The sequence below is a fragment of the Halyomorpha halys genome, unplaced genomic scaffold (genome assembly GCF_000696795.3).
Source record: "Halyomorpha halys isolate HHAL.00 unplaced genomic scaffold, Hhal_1.1 Scaffold594.1, whole genome shotgun sequence".
Taxonomy (NCBI): domain Eukaryota; kingdom Metazoa; phylum Arthropoda; class Insecta; order Hemiptera; family Pentatomidae; genus Halyomorpha; species Halyomorpha halys.
In genome coordinates, this window is record NW_027114174.1 from 280,865 (window position 1) to 299,361 (window position 18,497).

Consider the following 18,497-nt stretch of genomic DNA (forward strand, 5'->3'; position numbering starts at 1 on the left):
TTAAACAAACCATTGTTATCTTTCTTGATGTTGCACAAAAGAGGTACACGTGAGAGAAGTCAATATTTAATAATTAATATTAACGATTAACATTTTTAACTACAGTGGAAATAGTTTTAATAAAGACCGTATGCTACGTATGACCGTATCCTACCGTAGCATCCGGAGGAGCTAATCAGGGCAATGGTCGAAGTGTTGAAAGGTAATAAGACATTCAAAAGAGATTGAGGATTTATCATGCAGGCTATGGCGAAAAGGCATTTTAGAAAGAGGGATTGCAAGTAGAGCTGGCCCAGAGGACGCCTGAAGAAGAGAAGATAAGACGAAGATATATTTAGAGACGAGGAGCGGCCTATGAGGTGGAGGAGGAGACAGAAGTGGCGGGGGACGGACAGAGCCAGTAGCGCTCAGGAGGTTGGGCTGTTCAGTGGTAGAGTTCAGCAAGTGTGACCGCCGCAGTGGGGAACCTCGCTCCAGAGGGTGTCCAGGTAATCAAGTAGTACCAGTAGTAGCAGCTCGCTCTTTAAATTATATTTCAGGTCACGGTTGTCCTTTCTTCTCTACCGCCCCTGCCAATGTCCGGAGGAACGGCCCTCCTCTTACATAATTAGCTCAGCTACAGAGATAGCACTCTTCGGCAACATGGCCGCCATCAGCGCTCGAAATAGTCGAGCCCTGGGCATGGCCTAGATAGGTTGCCATTCTCTTACCGACCCTTCGGTTTTGTCCCGAGCCCTTCTTCACGCCTTTTAACGCCACTGCTGTTGCAATATAAAATTGCAAAAAACCATGTTATCAATGTCAACAACATTTCCGCCCAGTCTTTGTTAATCCATATGATAATTCTTATATACCGCATCCTTTGTGATAAGTTATCTCTAATATATTTACTCTTAATATCATTTTATTCAATTCTTTAAAAGTAGCGATCCAGAGACAATTGGAAGAATAAGATTAGATCATTACAAATTTCATTTGTAAACCAAACTAGTCATTTACTATTTCACATATTCATTATTAATCTAAAAAACATCATTAATAGTGATAATATAAATATAAAGACATAGAGAGGTATATATACTCCATCAACCATGTGAGAAAAATTAAAGAGCTCGTAGTGCATACAAAGGAAAATGTTTTATTCAAAGAGGAGTGACACAGATAAAGAACCTTATTTTGAGAGCAATGTATTCGGTTCATTACCAATCCTTCATATTATATTCCTACATCATCTTATCGGCTACCAATTAATGTTGATTAAATTTGTCGTTATTTTAAATTTGTTTTCTGTTTCCATGAGTTTACTAAATTTGTAAAAATCGGAAATCACCCCAATTGTGTATAAATTCTTGAAGGAAAACAATCAGCCCAAGAAGTGAAGAGGACACCAGAATAAACGTGCGTTCAGACAGACAGCCAAAGACTGCCTAACCTTCTTTCCGCTATAACCTTTGCAACCTCCCCTGCCGGCTCTTCCGTCCAGCTTGCTTTCAACTTCTGAATTTGTGAAGATCTAATGTATTATATTTTGATAATTTTCTTAAATTTTTCCACATCACTTAAATGATTTTATTAGATTATATAAAACGAGAATCTTGAGGAAACATTATTTTTAATATTGATTTCAATTCCATGAATTATTTCTTTTCATTTCTTAGAGTGTTAAGATTAAAAAAAAATTAACTGTTTATAAGATTAATTTATTGTCATAGTAGATATTATTAAACAATATATGTGCCTACGTGATTGCGCAGTATTAGCTATATTGGTATATTCATTTGTTATCATAAGATAGTTGCCGCAGTTATACTTATTCATTTTATTCACTCACATTTTATTTCCTTAGATACCTTAATTCAATAATACAGCATAGTTTGACCTTTTTGAAGTTTTATTCATACGCCTAAGTCTTAACATTTTCTATAAACCGTTAAAGATAGTTTAAATCAGTTCGTCAATACCTATTTCAACATAAGACATCCAGTTTTAAATATTTCCTTCTGATTTTTAATTCATAAATTGTTAATAATAATAATACTGAGAAGTCGTGTCCACATCATCGTTATCACCTACATTGGTTTTATTCCCCACCCCTTAATTCTTTAAATCATGTTGACGTATTGATATCTCATCTTGTTTTGTTTTCCAAAGCATAGAAAAGGTACTTACTGGATATAAAACTATTTTAATTACTGATTTTTACTCAATGCTCCTCATAGGTGCTATATTTAAAATATATCCTTCACATCCAGCATTTGTATTCTTTCATTATTGGAAGTAATATTTATTTTATTGTGTTTTCCCTTCAGAGACAACCTGGTTGTCAGGAGTCATAAAATCTTGTAGAAACAAAACATCCATAGGTGGAAACGTAATTTTATTTTATTTCCATTAATATTGATCATAGGATAATTAATACTTATTTTTGTCACTTTCAATCTATATACCAGTTAAATGTTGTACATCTTAGACTGGTGTTGAAAATGTGAGAAATGTTTTAAAGATTATTTGAATAAAAATTAAGATTAGCACTTACTGGTAAATTGAACGTGTATACAATGGATTTTTATCATTAAAAATTTCCTATTTTTTTTTTTTTTTTTTTATAATTGTCTTGAGGTTAGTTATTTGTTTCAGCGTATTTCTTGTTGACCTTTAACATGTCTACATAACGTTCCTTCCGTTTAGTTTAATGTATACAACGCAAGTAAGAAGGACCATGATAATAATAGCGTTATTGCGATTGGATCAGCAACATGCTACAACCTACCTGAAGTGCATTTTGAGATGTATGTTGCTGATATCTTTCGCAGAAATACCTCATTCAAACAAGGCATTACAGAAATGGTGACTCTTGTAAAGTGGATTCCCAGGGAGTTGTCGGTTCCCTTATCTTCAAGCAACTGTTATCAGCGTGGCCTTCCCTCTCCCTTTGGTAGCGTTCTGCTTCTATCGAAGAAAAACTGTTCTGGTAAAATTCAGTATATATTCTTGTATTCTTAAATATCTAGTTTAGTTAATCATTTGCTGTTTAAGGCACATAACTAAAAAATATGTGTTTTTTTTTTCATTATTATATCTGTTAAATTTTCTTTAGTTTTTCTTCTGATTTTAACCCAGTTTATTGAATTAAATGTGTGTTTAATTGTTGCTTAAACAAAAAATATAAAACTTAATTTCCGTCCCAACTTCCATTCATTAACAGGATTTCATTTAATCTTGGCTGGATTAATTTCCTTTTATATTGATATTATGTTTGCGGAATTCATTTTAATCATTAAAAAAATTTATTATACATACAAATTAAGTGAGGGGTTATAATTACGGGTATAGATCGTTGTAATTAGTTTCTTAACTAATTAATAAATTAAGAAGATATAATTTACGGTTTTTTTCATGAAATGGAAGCTCTAGTTTTGTTTACAGAGGATTGTACTTTCACTCACTTATGTAAGAAATATGTAGTAAGAAGTAGTACTTATATTATGCATAATTTTGAATCCAAGTTTCTTAAAATGGTCTTTGTGTTTATTTATGGGGTCAATCTAACTCAAAAAAGATATTTAAGAAATTGAAATTACATATTTAAGATAGATATATGCATGGGTTGTTACAGGATCCAAGTAGTTAAAAATCTATTTACGGAGGTTATATTGCAATTGAGTTAGGGAAAATATTGTAATCTCATAACTTTAAGTAACCCGATGTGAGTAGTATGCTAAGTTGTAAATGAATTTCGTCTCATGGGTGTACCGCACTAAATTTTTTTGATTTATTCCTTTATCTCCCTCAATTGATATAAGCCTCAATAACGTTTGCTGTGTGCAGTTCACGCAGTTGGGAGGTGTGTAAATGTGGTTATACCTGTGCTAATCCAGAGTATTGTTAGTTATTACAAGTTAAATATCTGTTTGGAGCATTCCAGTAAATTAAAAAAATCCAAACTTTCAAATTCTTGTACTGTTTGTTGAAGATTTTTTTAAAGCAATAAATGTCATTGGTTTATCATTTTATTTATCCTTTCTAAGTGGCATTATGGCTCCTTCACATTCTAACGAAGGGAATATGTAAAGATGGGGCAGATAGCAGGAGGGGCCAAGGCAGAGCAAAGAGGAGCCAAAAGGCTGGACCAGATATAGAGAGGGGAAGTCGATGGCTGGGGACCAGATGTTTTTATAAACTAGTTGTGCCAACCTCCAAGCTTGGCCAACTCTCCTACTCCCCTTTGGTAAATGGAACAATCGATTTGTGACAAGTCTTCTTAATTGATGGTTCAATTACATTAAATGCAAACTCTGTTATATCATTTACGGGAGGACAAATCTTGAGTCTTTTTTAAAATTGAACTTTAGCTAAGTTACAAAGTAGTGGCCATCAACAGTTTTTTTTTAATCTAAATTTATTAATTAGCTTAAACTTAAAACCACTATTTTTTTTTACTCAGGATAAATTATAGATACTTTCAAACACAAAGAATATATTCTAATTATGGAATTGATAAATTTATAACTAATATTTTAAGGACATTTAAATAATATAGTTTCTTTGCGGGGTTACAGCGGGCCAAGACGAGATTTATTGTTTCAATCCCTGAAAATGCTTTGAATTACTAATTTTTACTTTGACTTACTTATATATTGTGCATAGAGTACGCTGTATATATAGGCTAGTTCATAGACGAAAACTTGTACGAAACTGAAATTATGTATTAAGGGACGGATATATAGCTGGGATGTGATAGCAACTTTTTTGGATATAATCGAATTTAAATAAAAGTGCCACTTTATATAAAAAAATTTCTTTTTTTTTGTTTTTTTCGAAAACGGCTTTAGCGATTGTGATTAAACGTGGTATATCGATGAAGAATTAAATGGTCTTTGATATGAGCTAGGTCTTTTCTTCCTTGAAATAGTCTGACAGGGCTTAGTGACAAATTTTTAAAACATTTACCTCTAAAATACTTTTATTTTTGTTTGTTTATAATAATTAACCATTTCATATTTTTGTTATTAATGAAAAATGGATAAATATAAATTATAAAAGGAGTTAAGATATAAGTGAGATAAGAGGAAGAATATTTTTTACAGGTTGAAAACACATTTTCAGAAATAAGAATAGTGATCTTGACTTATTATATACCGTTGGAAAGCTAAAGATTTTAGGAAAAAAATAATGTTTATCATAGAAAGTCATAGAAGGTAATAGATAATGACAAAAAATGGGTAGATAATAGGTCTGATATGACGGGCGGATCAAGCGCTGCCTGTTTTCTGTTTCTGCAGTCATAAAATCATTTTTAGTATTTTAAATATTGATTCTATAAGAAATTAGCATTGAATAATTGGTTAAGAATGCTATGTAAATATTAGTAAACTGTTATTTTTATATTTCTGCCATACTTTTCCAAAAGAAAAATGTAAAAAAATTCAACAAGAAATAATATGAAAAGTACTTTTCTGAAAACTGTTGAAATTAGAGTTGATCAAGTTGTCAACTATCAGGCTCATTCGGAAAAATTAGTCTGAGAATGTATTGCCTCCGTGAATATTATAGAGATATCTGTTCGGAAACGAGCGAGGATTTATTTCAATTTTAAGGGGGGAGAGATAAGTGAAAGTTGTGATGCGCACCGCACCAGATTTTTATTCATTTATTTTGTGAGACAGTTGCATTTAGTTTTGATGAGATGTTGAAATATAATTCTACTTTATAGTAACCATCATACCAAAGAAGCTACTCCTGGCTCAGCTGAAAGCGAGAAATCAAGGTTTTGCACTAAAGACGTCTGTTCTGCTTCTGGCACTGTAAGCGAAAGAGAAAAGAGCTGACTAAACTCTTCCCTTAGGGTTCACTGCCTTCTTGCTTGTCAGATATAGATACTTCATTGGCTCAGCCAACTCCTGTCAGCCGAAAAATAATTTTCTGTATTACTCGCAGTATAAGCATTAGTCCATCAAAAGTAGATAGAAATGTTTGACATGTAAAATCATCTTAAATTTATTTATGCAATGTTCTATACGATATCCAACAGTAGAAAGGTTATAAAAATTAAATTTTGACGACTTAAGAAGAAATTCAGTAAGATCATGTTATATGTTATGAGGAGATATGGTCGGGAGTGCTGTAAGCAAAAATACGCGAACAAACTGAACTTATTTGTTTTTGCCGACGTTTCGACACAATTGAATTTCAGAACCTTCATCAGGGCCGAAAAAACAAAATAACCAGAGGAACACAAAAATAAAAGAATAATAAACAAACATGGAAGTATGTACATAACAATAAATTAAGTAGAAAGTAGTTGATTGATAATGATAAAAGATGAAATATAATAATATAGAGGTAAGAATTATACAAAATAAATGATAAAAAGGTTATAAAACAGAACTTGTTCAAGTAAATCACGAAATAAATATAATGAATGGTTCGGAAGAAAATGTAAATGATGAGTAACAGATTTGACATAATAAGATATGTAAGTAATATAGATGAGTAAAAATAATAAGCTAAAATAAATATAGAATGTCAGGAAAAGTGAATAACAAGGAACAAGGGTGAAAAGATATGGAGAATGGGGAGGGATGGAGGAAGGAAGAAATATTAAAAAAATATTACCACCTCATTATGTTACATATTATTCTTTTTTTAATTTTATTGAGTTATATACTTCATTTTATTTATTCTAGAACTTTACCTTATTATACCAAGAAAAGTTCAAATTAGTAAATAAATTCCAAGGCCTATTACATCCAGTGAGAGCATTAAAAGTATTACTAAGTAGTAAGTGACCGAAATTGGTAATGTATTTCCATCCCACAGTGAAGAACGTTCTGAAATTCAGACTTATATTTTGACTAATATTTTACCGTACTCGCTATATAATCCGCTTTAGTTACCCTGGAAGGCAAATATTTTAGTGGAAGAACCATGTCGATTTAAAAATGTTTTACAGCCTCTTTATTGCTTGAACTATTTCGGTCGTTTTCTGACTTATTCTTCTTTTATCACGCTCCCTAGAGGTGTTTACATGATAATATAGAACATTCGTTTGATATTACAATGATTTTGATTTTATTGATCATTTGTTCTTCAAAGGAATGATTTCGTTTATCTATTGCTGAGTAAATAATCATTCTACAGTTTTCATCCTGTGGGAAACCAGGGAGTTGTCTCTTGTAACATTTATACAATATCCTAGACTTCAACCCCCTTAATTTCTTGCAAAAGAGGTTGTCCAAACCATTTCTAATTCTAAATATGTAGTTTAAAAATATTTCATTTCTGTTAAAAATCATTGATTTTTCTGTTTTCTTGATCTAATTGTCAGTATAGTTGACTCTACAGAATTTGAAACTCAAGGGTTCGGTTCCAAAGTTCCAAATAACGAGGGTTCAAGTAATACGGAGGTAGGGAGGAAAACATTCAAATAAGAGAGACTTTGATTATAATTTGGTATGTATATATGTATGTATGTAACGTGGCATTTGCATTAAAATGTACAAATATAAAACTGAAATGGCACATATAAAAAATTTTTCTTACCTCCTTTATTAAATAGATAATTAACATATATATACATACATAATTTATTGTGTTCTAAAATATTTATCAAATTTATTTTTTTATGGATGGATAACAATAAAATAAATATAAATAAATTTGATAAATTTTTTAGAACACATGATAAACTTGGGAAGGAACCACCCAATGGGAACTCACCAACAACCACTTCAATCATTGTTTTAATTTGAAGATCCCATGGCCATTTTCATTTCATACACCTCGGAGGATTATCAGAATTTGTTAAGGATGAGAGATTAAGAGCTAATGGGTTTGGGTGGGTAAGGGTTTTTGGAATGAAAGGAGGTATATCTATTTCGGGCCAAATCTGTAACCAATGGAATATTGAGGTCATTATGGTTGTGCTTATTTCTGACGAACTAAATTGCATCAAGGATTTTACGGAGGATTTTGGATTATAAGGATTGTATACCGGAGCAATTTGATGATTTGGTGGAGCCCCAAAGATCAATTCTGTATGTCCTAATTGGTCTGAGTATCTGATCATAGTGTATACGAGTTTTGTTTGTAGTTAATGGTTAGTGTAGAGCGTTCGTAAAGTAGGTGTTTTAGTAATTGGAATTCACAAGCAGTTTCTTGTTTCAGTCTATTATGGAGATTCCAAGTAAGTCTCTTGTCAAGATAGAGTCCTAAGTAGCGAATCTGTTCGACAGGTGTTAGTGGGATGTTAAAAAAAGATACAGTAGGGCAGGAGAGAGAAGGTTTACGACGGAGAGTAGTAAATGGGATCTCATGGATTTTGTTAGGAATTATTTTGATTCTCCAGTTGTAACACCATTCTTTAATGGATGTTATATGCGACTGCAGAGTTTGTGATGCAGTAGTAAGGTCATTGCTTACAGACAATAAGTATGCATCACTAGGTCTGTGTTAAAGGTACTTACTAGTTCTCATTTCGATTCCACAAATTCGTATCATCATATGGAAGGAAATTAGAAATTCAATTATTTCGTAGATTATGTAAACAAACGATTGGTCGAAGCTCGGTGAAGGGTGATACTTCATATAATGGAGTGTGGGGAAATCCTAAGTACAAATTATGAAGTGTTGGCAAGCAAGGTGTTATTGTTTCACACATCCAATTCTTTTCACCGACTTCAAATTTATCAGATTTTTTCTTAAAGCAGGCAACTGAATTTTTAGAAACATACAGTCTGCAATCTAAAACATATAGTCTACAATAATTTCAGTCACTTTCAGTTTTTAAAGTATTTCAGTAACAAAACACTTTCGAATAAAAAATATTTTCGTTATGATTACATATTTAGATTTTCTTTATTAATAAATGGTATTAGTAGAAATGGTAAAATACTTCAAAAACTTGATAAACAGATTGAGCTGTCATTGAAGATGAACTGGTTATTTATAATTAGATATTCAAACTCAATAATCCATATTTTTGAGTGAGTGAGAAGACCAATTGTCACTTGCTACCAATGTTACCAGTAAAAGGTTTTTTGCTATCTGCTAATGGCAAAAACCAAATTAACGGTTCAGTATTGACAAAAGTATCAGTAATTGTTTAATGTTGATAATTTTGTCAGTACAGTAAAGTAAATTTTGTTCGGGCACAGTTATATAAAAATAAATCTGTTATTCACAATATATATATGTATATATACAATATCATAATATATAATATGTATGTATATATATACTCACATCTCCAAATTACACACAAACCAATACTTTAAACATTCTGAAATGTAATTTATTTTCTTTAGATAAGCTACTATTTTTTTTAGTTCTAACCAAAATTGTAATGTAATATTCTTACCGCATTCTATTTCATGAAATTATGCTAGTATCGATAATTTGTACCGATAATTCATATTTCTTTGACCATATTCCTCGATTGAAATTGGAAAGCCGATCCGTCGCCTTATCAACGGGGATAAGCCGGAGCGATATGCTGCCTCAACCATATTTCGATAAAGAGGAAAGAGCCGAAGGCTGAATTCCGTAAGAGGCTAGGAGGACGGTGCGTCCTTGGCCTGTCGAGAACTGCTCTACACTGCTCTGTGTCTCTATGGTGACATTTCCAACACCTTTATTGTCCGATGAACGTTAAATAAATATTTATAATAATAAAGCTATCAAGCTAGAATAATATTTTGATATCATCTATTCTTCATACATCAATTTTTATTCATAATCGTGTTTTATTCTTTATTCATATTTTTATAATATTGTGTAAGCATATTTCGTTTTAGTTTCCAATTATTTCACATTGCTGCAGATTTCTTAGACTCTAAAGTAATTCTCTCACCTCTGACTCTTTTAAAAGATCCTTTTTATAGCGAGAATTAATAATTAATTCCACATTATTACTTATATATTTCAAGTTATTTATAATTAATCTTGAATTTGACTTGTTTTATGCAACAATAGTTACTGATCACTTCAAACTATTAACATCCTTGTGAAATATTCATAATTCGTAAAAAGGATGAGTATCGAATATTTTTATTACATGTTATTACTCATATTTACAACCTCACTATTAATTTTTGCCAATTATCATTAAAAAATAATTACAACCGATTCTTGTACATTATTTTACTATGATCTGGAATATTTCAGAATCACATGGTTTTCTTTAAATATTTTTATCCTATTAAATGAAGATTAAATAACACATTTCATTTCCCCAGTGTTCACTTTATACATTTCATTTCTCCAGTGGCCACTTGATACATTTCATTTAATGCTGAAACATTAGCCGCAACGCTACGTACTATTAAACGAAGGAGGCTGACGTCAAAATTGGCTGACTAATTGGTGACTAAGAGGCACTGCCCGCAGCCACTGCTGAGATCCTTCCCTCGTGTCATGAGGAACTGATATGTATTTATTATATAGGAGGGTCCTTATCATGTAAAAATATATATAATTAACAATAAAAATTAATGATACCATGATACATTATTGTTAATGTATTTAATAGTTGTAATTGCTTTGTTAAACTGTAACGTTGTATTAGTCAGAAATCTTGTGGGTTTGTTGACTCTCTTAATTCATTGCTGTCTCAGCAATCACAAAAACACCGTTACAGGGCTTCGTGCGTTTAAATAGAGGGACAAGTTCTCACTTTCATTTGGCAATTGAAAACATTTTTTGAAATATGGACTGTAGGCTCGCTTTTTTAAGGCGGTTGAAGACTGGGCCTCCTTTACCTGACCAAGGCCCCTGGCAGGTATAGGAGCCGCCAGGTGGCCTCAGCAGAAAGATGCCCGAGGACCTTGGATGTAGAGGGGACTGCAGGCAAGAACTGCATCCCCACCTCTGTTAAAGGTCCAAGGTTCCTCCTCTTCAATATGTCTATGTTCCCATCTTGCTACGGTGATGGCCTTCATACTGGCGTACAAGTTGGACCTTTTAAAGACAGCCTTAAGGGGATCTATTACTTAGATTTAGTTTGCATTAACTAAATCGGCGTTTGTATAAAAGTGGATCCGTCCAACTTAATTGACTTAATGATTAATTTATTTCATGTATTTACGAACATAATAAGAAGATTTCAAATAGTGTTTTATCAGATTTCTTTGAACTAAAATGTACTTAAAATTGCCTGCCATATACAGTCTAGAGTATGAAAAAGCAAAAGAATCTTTCAACTATTTAGCTGTCTTTAAAAGAATTGAGTCAAGATGTGGACTGTGAAACGTAGCGAATACATACTTATCATTTCTATATCCTCCTGTTGGGTATTTGGCACTGTAGTAGCTGGAAGCAATGGCCCACCGCCGCTGGGCCACCACAGAGCTGTGACCCAGCCGAAGAGCCGACAATCAATACTCTACTTTCAGCCTCTGCTCCATCTTCTCCTCCCATGGTGTCATGGCAGTTATGATGCCAATCCTTCCCGAACCTAACATATTATGCTACATCATACACTTAAACAATAGTTTAAGTATTTCTTTATTCAATCTGGCAACACATAATTAAATTAAGAACAACCCAATAATGAAATAAACAAAATTACATTTGTTTACCTCAAAGTTGCATATATTTAATTTTGAAGAAGTAGTAGCATCATATTCATAATATCAAACAATGTTTTTTTAAATTTTACCTGAACTGCTGGTCAATCAATTTAAATAGAAATACATGACAAATAAATATGTTCACACTGCATATTTTTTCCCATCTCTTTTATCTTCATGTTACACTTTTTATTTATTAGTTCAAATTGGTAGAAAATAATATTAATTAATTAACAAGTAATATTTTATTATTTAAACGTTTTACTATTAGTTGCCTTAAAATTCTTCATTTTCAAAAAATAAATAGATTGGATTCCCTTGTAATTCTATTTATTTAATTTAAATAAAATGTGACGTCAAGAAAGGGGTGGTGTTAACTGTTGATGCGGGCCGATCCATGAACAAACATAGCAACCTACTTTTTATCTTTATTAATCTACTTTAATTTTAACATAGTTTCAAAGAAATAATATTTACTAACCAATTTATTATGCCTGACTGTAAACAGAACAAAATACTCATATACACTTTAAGGTTAGATATTTTTGTTCACTCTATTTGACGAATTTTAAATAATTATTAGTAAACTGCATGAAATAAAAAAAATCATAATGGTATTGGTGATTTTCATAAATACGATAAGTTTATTTTTTTGAACCTCGACAAATGGATTTTAAACAATGATGGGGTAACATAGCTTTGATACATTAATTCTAAGGCTCCGGTTAGATAGTTCTGATTCTAATTATTTCAGAACTATTTTTCAAATTAACTTGTTTGTACCAGTAATTCGATTGTAAGAATGGAAGTATTCTTTATTATAGATCAGTAATAAGTTGAGGGATGAGTTTGGCAGAGTTACAAATGGGGGTGGCAAAATTGGGGCCAAGGCTAAGAATGTTAACAACGTTGGTAGGTATAGTCGTGGAAGATATATTATGTACCCACTTTTGGGGTAGATTTTGGTGGATAGAGATACTTTTGACCGCAACCCTGACCATCTTCTTATATATTTATTATATTTCAAAAAAGATGAAATTTTCAGTTAAATTTTTGACCAGATCTGTGTGGCTCACAAAATAGACATTAAAGAGTGGAATGCAATCAAAAATGGTGTTTCTTAATTTTGAAATAAAAAATAGAAACTTTATAAATACTGTTTAGCTTGTAAAATCTGTGTAGAAAGTGACGTCATCACTTTTAGTCAGAAACCTATTACACTTTGGCCTCAGTGCTTTGGCACATGGAAGATCTTTGTGAATGAATGCCTGTAATCTTGGCGACGATTTAGCCTAATTCTATCTAAATCTGGAATATTCGTTGTTGAAGGCCGAAAAATAAGGATAAAATATTTCAACCCAACATGACTAAAGAACTTAACGTGATTACTTTGGTTTTTTCTGTTGCGTATGTGTTATATATAATTTTAAGGTGCAGATAGTTGACCGTAGATTACTGATTGGAGAAGATGGTCGGTGGGTGCGTTCAGCAAAGAACAAGATAAATAAACCGTGGATAATATATATGGTGAGAAGATGGTTGACCGTGGGTAGTATATATGATGAGAAGATGGTTGACCATGGGTAGTATATATGGTGAGATGATAGTAGACCGTGGATAATATATATGGTGAGAAGATGGTTGACCGTGGGTAGTATATATGGTGAGATGATAGTAGACCGTGGATAATATATATGGTGAGAAGATGGTTGACCGTGGGTAGTATATATGGTGAGAAGATAGTTGACCCTGGATAATATATATGGTGAGAAGATAGTTGACCCTGGATAATATATGGTGAGAAGATAGTTGACCCTGGATAACATATATCGTGGTGAGCTGGAAAAAACTCCCAATTACGACTTAACCTTCCCCCCTTTAATGCTTCGTCCCTGTGTTGTGTTAACCCTTGATGATTGCACTATTTTTGAATTTAATTAATCCTTGTACTTTGCTATTGATCATCATCTGGTCTTTCCATTAGACCTGTAGGATAGTTAACAAAATAATATTTATTTCTTAGACAGTTTTGTTAAGTAAAACTTCTTTAGCTGCGTCTAAGGGATAAGGGAATCCCTTGATGACGTAGGCGTAGACAGGAGCGTCATGCGGCTGTTCTAAACTGTTGCCTTATACCTGGTCCTACCCCTTGCGGGTTGCGTGCGTTATGTAGTAGAATCCAAAAATAAAAATTTTAATGTTGATTTCAATTATTCCTGTATTTTAATTCTTTGATATGTACCTTATCCACGTGCTTATGAAGTGTTATTTTGGATATTAAATTTGTGAGTGGATATTATCCAGAAGTTAAAGTGATAATATCGGATTTAAAAAAATATATCATAAAGAAATCGATGAGCGATCGATCTGAATTATTGATTTAGATAATCATTAATTACAATTATCGACACGTTTTGATGTATTGTTTTTTAAAACCTAAATATTTAGTCCAAAAGATTAATTCAATAATTTTAATAAAAGCAGTTCATTTAGGTATCTACTTATATTAATCTCTTATCATTGTTTGATTGTTAGTGGATTTAGAAAGTGAGTGTTTTTCTGCTCGGACTATTAAAACAATTAATATAAACTGAACAAGAGATAAATTAATTGTAGCAATATTTTAGAAATACGGCGCAATCTTCCAATTGGATTAATACATTAAATTAATAATTTAAATTTATGTTTGAAATTACATAATTTAAATCATTAAAACAAAAATAATTAAACTAACGAGTGAACTCGAATGTGTATTCAACTTTTATTCAGAATTTTTCATTTAATTTATAATAATAATAATAATAATTTAGTTCATTTAATAGTATTGAGGATGTAAATAAGTATATGAGGCCTTTCTGTTGCTCACACTAAATTATCTTATCAATCAATCTACCATTAAATTCTAAGATGACTCATTCCTTTTTACCTTAATCATAATATCCGCCACAACACTAAAAGAAAAAATACATTAATTGGGCGTTTAGGTTTGAATTGACTATCTATTATAATTAATATGTTTTGGCATTTTTCTCTGTTACCGACCTTCTCTGAGATCCGCATTGACTTTGGAATGTGTCTAGTAACTTAGTCTTTATAACTTGAAGATATGGTTTGTCCGAAGAGGATTTTCCCAACCTGGAACCTTCCCAGGGTTGATAAAATTTATAATTAATGATGATGGTTCGGTTTTTAAAAGAATTAAAAATCCTGTGTTGAGAATTCATTGCTTCACCTTCTATTTTTAGTCTCTAAATTCATTCAAATGTTTTTCAGTTATTTTATAGATATTAATGTTTCTAGAGATGGGAGCGGGAAAGAATTGCATCTGAGAATTACTTGCTGAACCACGGACACAAAACATAATTTGTAGGTATGTTCTATTCTTCTGCTAGTGGCATCTGTATTGGATTCTCACAATGGTTCAAATATATTTTCCGAACTGTAGTTTTCGTAAAAATAGTGGTAAAAGAAAAAAATATTTGTGGATCTATAGTTTCCAGTTGATACTGGTTTTTATGATTTAATATTGGGAATAGATATTTTTTTATTTTTCATTCAATCCATTTGCTCAGATCAGATTTTTACGTACTATATAAAATAAAATCAACCAAACTAACTTGTGTGTAACAAAACTTAGAAGACAACCATTTCTCGATCCTCTGGTGCAGATCTACCTTTCCCCTGGATCTGTGCCAAGGAGATCCTCAGTTTTACAACAAAAAGGAAGAATAGTTTTCTCGCTATCTATTATTTGTTAAAGAAATGAAAGTCTTTAATTTGGAATATCAATTCTGTCTTGTCCTTGTTAGATTTCGGAAGTTAATTAAAGAAATATTATTTTTACCTTACGTCAGGATTAGGTTAAAACTGATTAGTCATCCATGTTTTTAAATCTCTTCAATGTTGTCTTTGAAGTTTAAACTCTGAATTCATACACTTCTACAATATACCGAGTGCACCATATAATAACTAGAAAACACCAAGAACTGATTGTACACCTAAATTGTGACAAAAAAGTTCCGATTAACCATTATCCGATTTTAATGGTTTCAAGGGGTATAAAAGTTCAATTATTAATATATTTTAGGTAATATTTTAGTTTTTACACTTTCAAATCTAATCATTGAATAATGTTTATTTTTTAAGGGAAAAATTTCAATATTATTATTATTGCTGCCTAATTTGTTTTTTTTATTGGTGTGATTTTTCTTTATAATCAACAACAGTAATAACAGGCAATACACTACGTAAAAAAAAATAATGTCCCAAATAAAGACAATTAAAAATATTTTGTTGATAGATATGTTCCGAATGCAGCAAAGTGCAGGTATAAAATCAATTTTTTTATTCGGCCAAGACTCCTGGTGAAATTTGAAAACATATTTCAGCTTTGCCCGATTGCTCCTCAGTTCTAAATTTTAATACATGAATATAGAAAAACTTGACCATTTTTCAAAGAAACGTGCATTTGAAATGAAAGTACTAGTGGCAGGTAAGTTAACGCTTTTTTCTCGATTATAATCATCAACGGCAATACCAGAGGATATTCTGTATGTAATATAGAGATATTTGTAACGAAAATATCCAGAAAAATCACAAAAAAACAAGGAATAAAAAAATATACTTTTAGTAGAAATCGACTGTGTCCACTTTATATTTAGATTGAAAAACGCTTATTATTTGTTTATTCTGATATCATGGTATTAAAGATTCTCAGCTGAATGTGGTGTCTGGTATTCAAACCGAGATAAACTATCAATTCATTTGAAATATATAAATAAAATCTAAAAGAGTTATTTTTTTATTAATTTTGTTTTCATAGCAAATAATTATTCTTAAAGTTCAAAATGATGATTTATTTGTATATATACTCCTAAGGTATAATATTATTATTTAAACTGTCATATTAATTATAATGAGATTAATTATATAATGAGATTAATAATGCGATTAAATTTGAGAGAACTAAGTAAATAAAAGGTAAAGTAGTTTATTTTTTTAACTTATTTTTTTATATGAATCAATTTTTATTTCTGTCAGCTCAGTGCGACATTCGGTTAAAACTATGTACGAAATATATGATAATAAATTATAAAAATTTCTTTCAAATCCGTAAGACCAATAAAAGTATTTTTAACATTTACTCATTTCTTCGCCACTGCTGAAAACTATTTCCCAAAGGTCAGAAAGAGCTGTTCTATTATTGCTAATGGAAAGCTATTGATTATATACGATACATCTATTTGTTCATATTTATCTTTAAATAAGCGATATGCTAGTCAGGAAGTTCCTTCAGATTCGAATAGCGGCGACTAATCCTATTATTTCTAACGCTCCATCATAAATAAACAATTAATTAGAGTGTATTTAAATTAAATAGAGTATTTATTTATTTTCATTGTAGAAAATAAAATGATGCATACAGACGCACCGGTCTGTTATTAATCCTGATTTTATATCTCATTAGTGTTTTAGTCTTGGTAAAAAAATTGATATGCGGTCGGTTGCATTCAGAAGATTTATACTGAAAATATTTTTTTTTTTTAGCGAACATACATTTTTAGTGGCTTAATTAGAGTATCATTTTTTTCGCGCCGCGCAGTGCACGTGACATCTGATATAGCTGTTGATTATTAAGGGAAATCACACCGGAAAAAAAAGTGTTCACTAAATGGCTACTAATAAATTCCTCTGAAATGAACACTTCTTCAAAAATAGGGAAATAACAAGGTTATTTCAATTGCACACATAAACGGTCCTTGAATTTGTTTTAATAAACCAATACTTCATCTATGTATCCTAAGCGATGAGTCCATTCAAAAATGTTGTAATGCAACAAATCAAATTCAGTGTCGAATGAGTGCCTTAACGTAATTATTGCGTCAAGTGATATGGTCATAAACCCCTTGCTCTGATTGCATGTGGACTTTATTGCACTTCAATGAGCTATTGGAGTACGTGGTTTACGACCGTACCACTTTAGCACATTGCTACAGTACAGTACTCTTTCGACGCCGTATTAAATGTTCTTTTTTTTGTTTTGTAACGTTTTCGGTAGGATACGCCATTTAGGATTTATGTGCGAAAAAACTAAAGAAAGACCCAAAGTTTCGTTATTTGTTACTTCATCAAACTATTTGGTTGCTTAATAATCCTTTTAGGACCGACAGAAATACCTTTCCGTGTTAAGCTTGGACTTATATATTGGATTGTAACTCATTGTTTGGCAAATGAAAAAAAAAACTTTATTTATGACGTACTACTTGACTGAATTAGTGAGAATTAAATTTTGACTTTAAAAACTCATCCAACTCGGAATTTAATCTACTTCGATTTTTTTGTATTGTAACTTTATCGACAGGATTCATTAGTGAAAAAACAGAAAAAGACTTAATTCGTTAGTTTATTAAATGAATTAGCTAATCAGAGTAAGTTTTTGGATAGTCAGAACTGTGTTTCGATAACGAATGTGACAGAAACTAATTTTTAAAATGTTTATGAACTATATTTTCTGCATTGGGCGCTATATTCCCTAGTTGGAGGTACTAGGGGTATTCATGATCTTTAGTTTAACATGTTAAATCATGTTAAATGGAGAAATATTTCCTTCTTTTACCAAGTTAAAACGATATAACATATAACATAGCTGAGGGTCTGTTACTAGGTCTGTTAAATGGAGAATGACGTCACGAAACAGACCAGCTGAGCTTGTCTCCGTTTTATTTGTTGTCGTGTTATGATACTTACTCGTAGTTTGTGTTTTTTTTCCTTTTGTTGTGTTTTGGACTTTTTAAAAATACAATCAGTAGCCAAACTTATACACTTCTACTTTTCACTTATTTTGTTATGATTATAATACTTTCACATGTTGTAATAAATGACTGTAGTCAAAACTAATAAGTAAACAATAACATGAAGTTTTGGAAGGAA

At 31.4% G+C, this 18,497-nt stretch overlaps 1 protein-coding gene across 4 annotated transcripts in view; it reads left to right on the forward strand.

Moving 5' to 3' along the window:
* Positions 1-372: 372 nt before the first annotated feature.
* Positions 373-18,497, forward strand: part of LOC106684598 (zinc finger protein Xfin) — an 81,657-nt gene continuing 63,532 nt past the window's right edge. For 2 of the 4 annotated variants that reach the window (XM_067051413.1, XM_014426768.2), the window contains exon 1: positions 373-488. The gene's annotated coding sequence lies outside the window, so the exon portion shown is untranslated. Of the gene's footprint in view, positions 489-2,862; positions 2,972-18,497 lie in introns of those variants that run through there. The other 2 variants (XM_014426772.3, XM_014426769.3) reach the window with 2 other exon arrangements.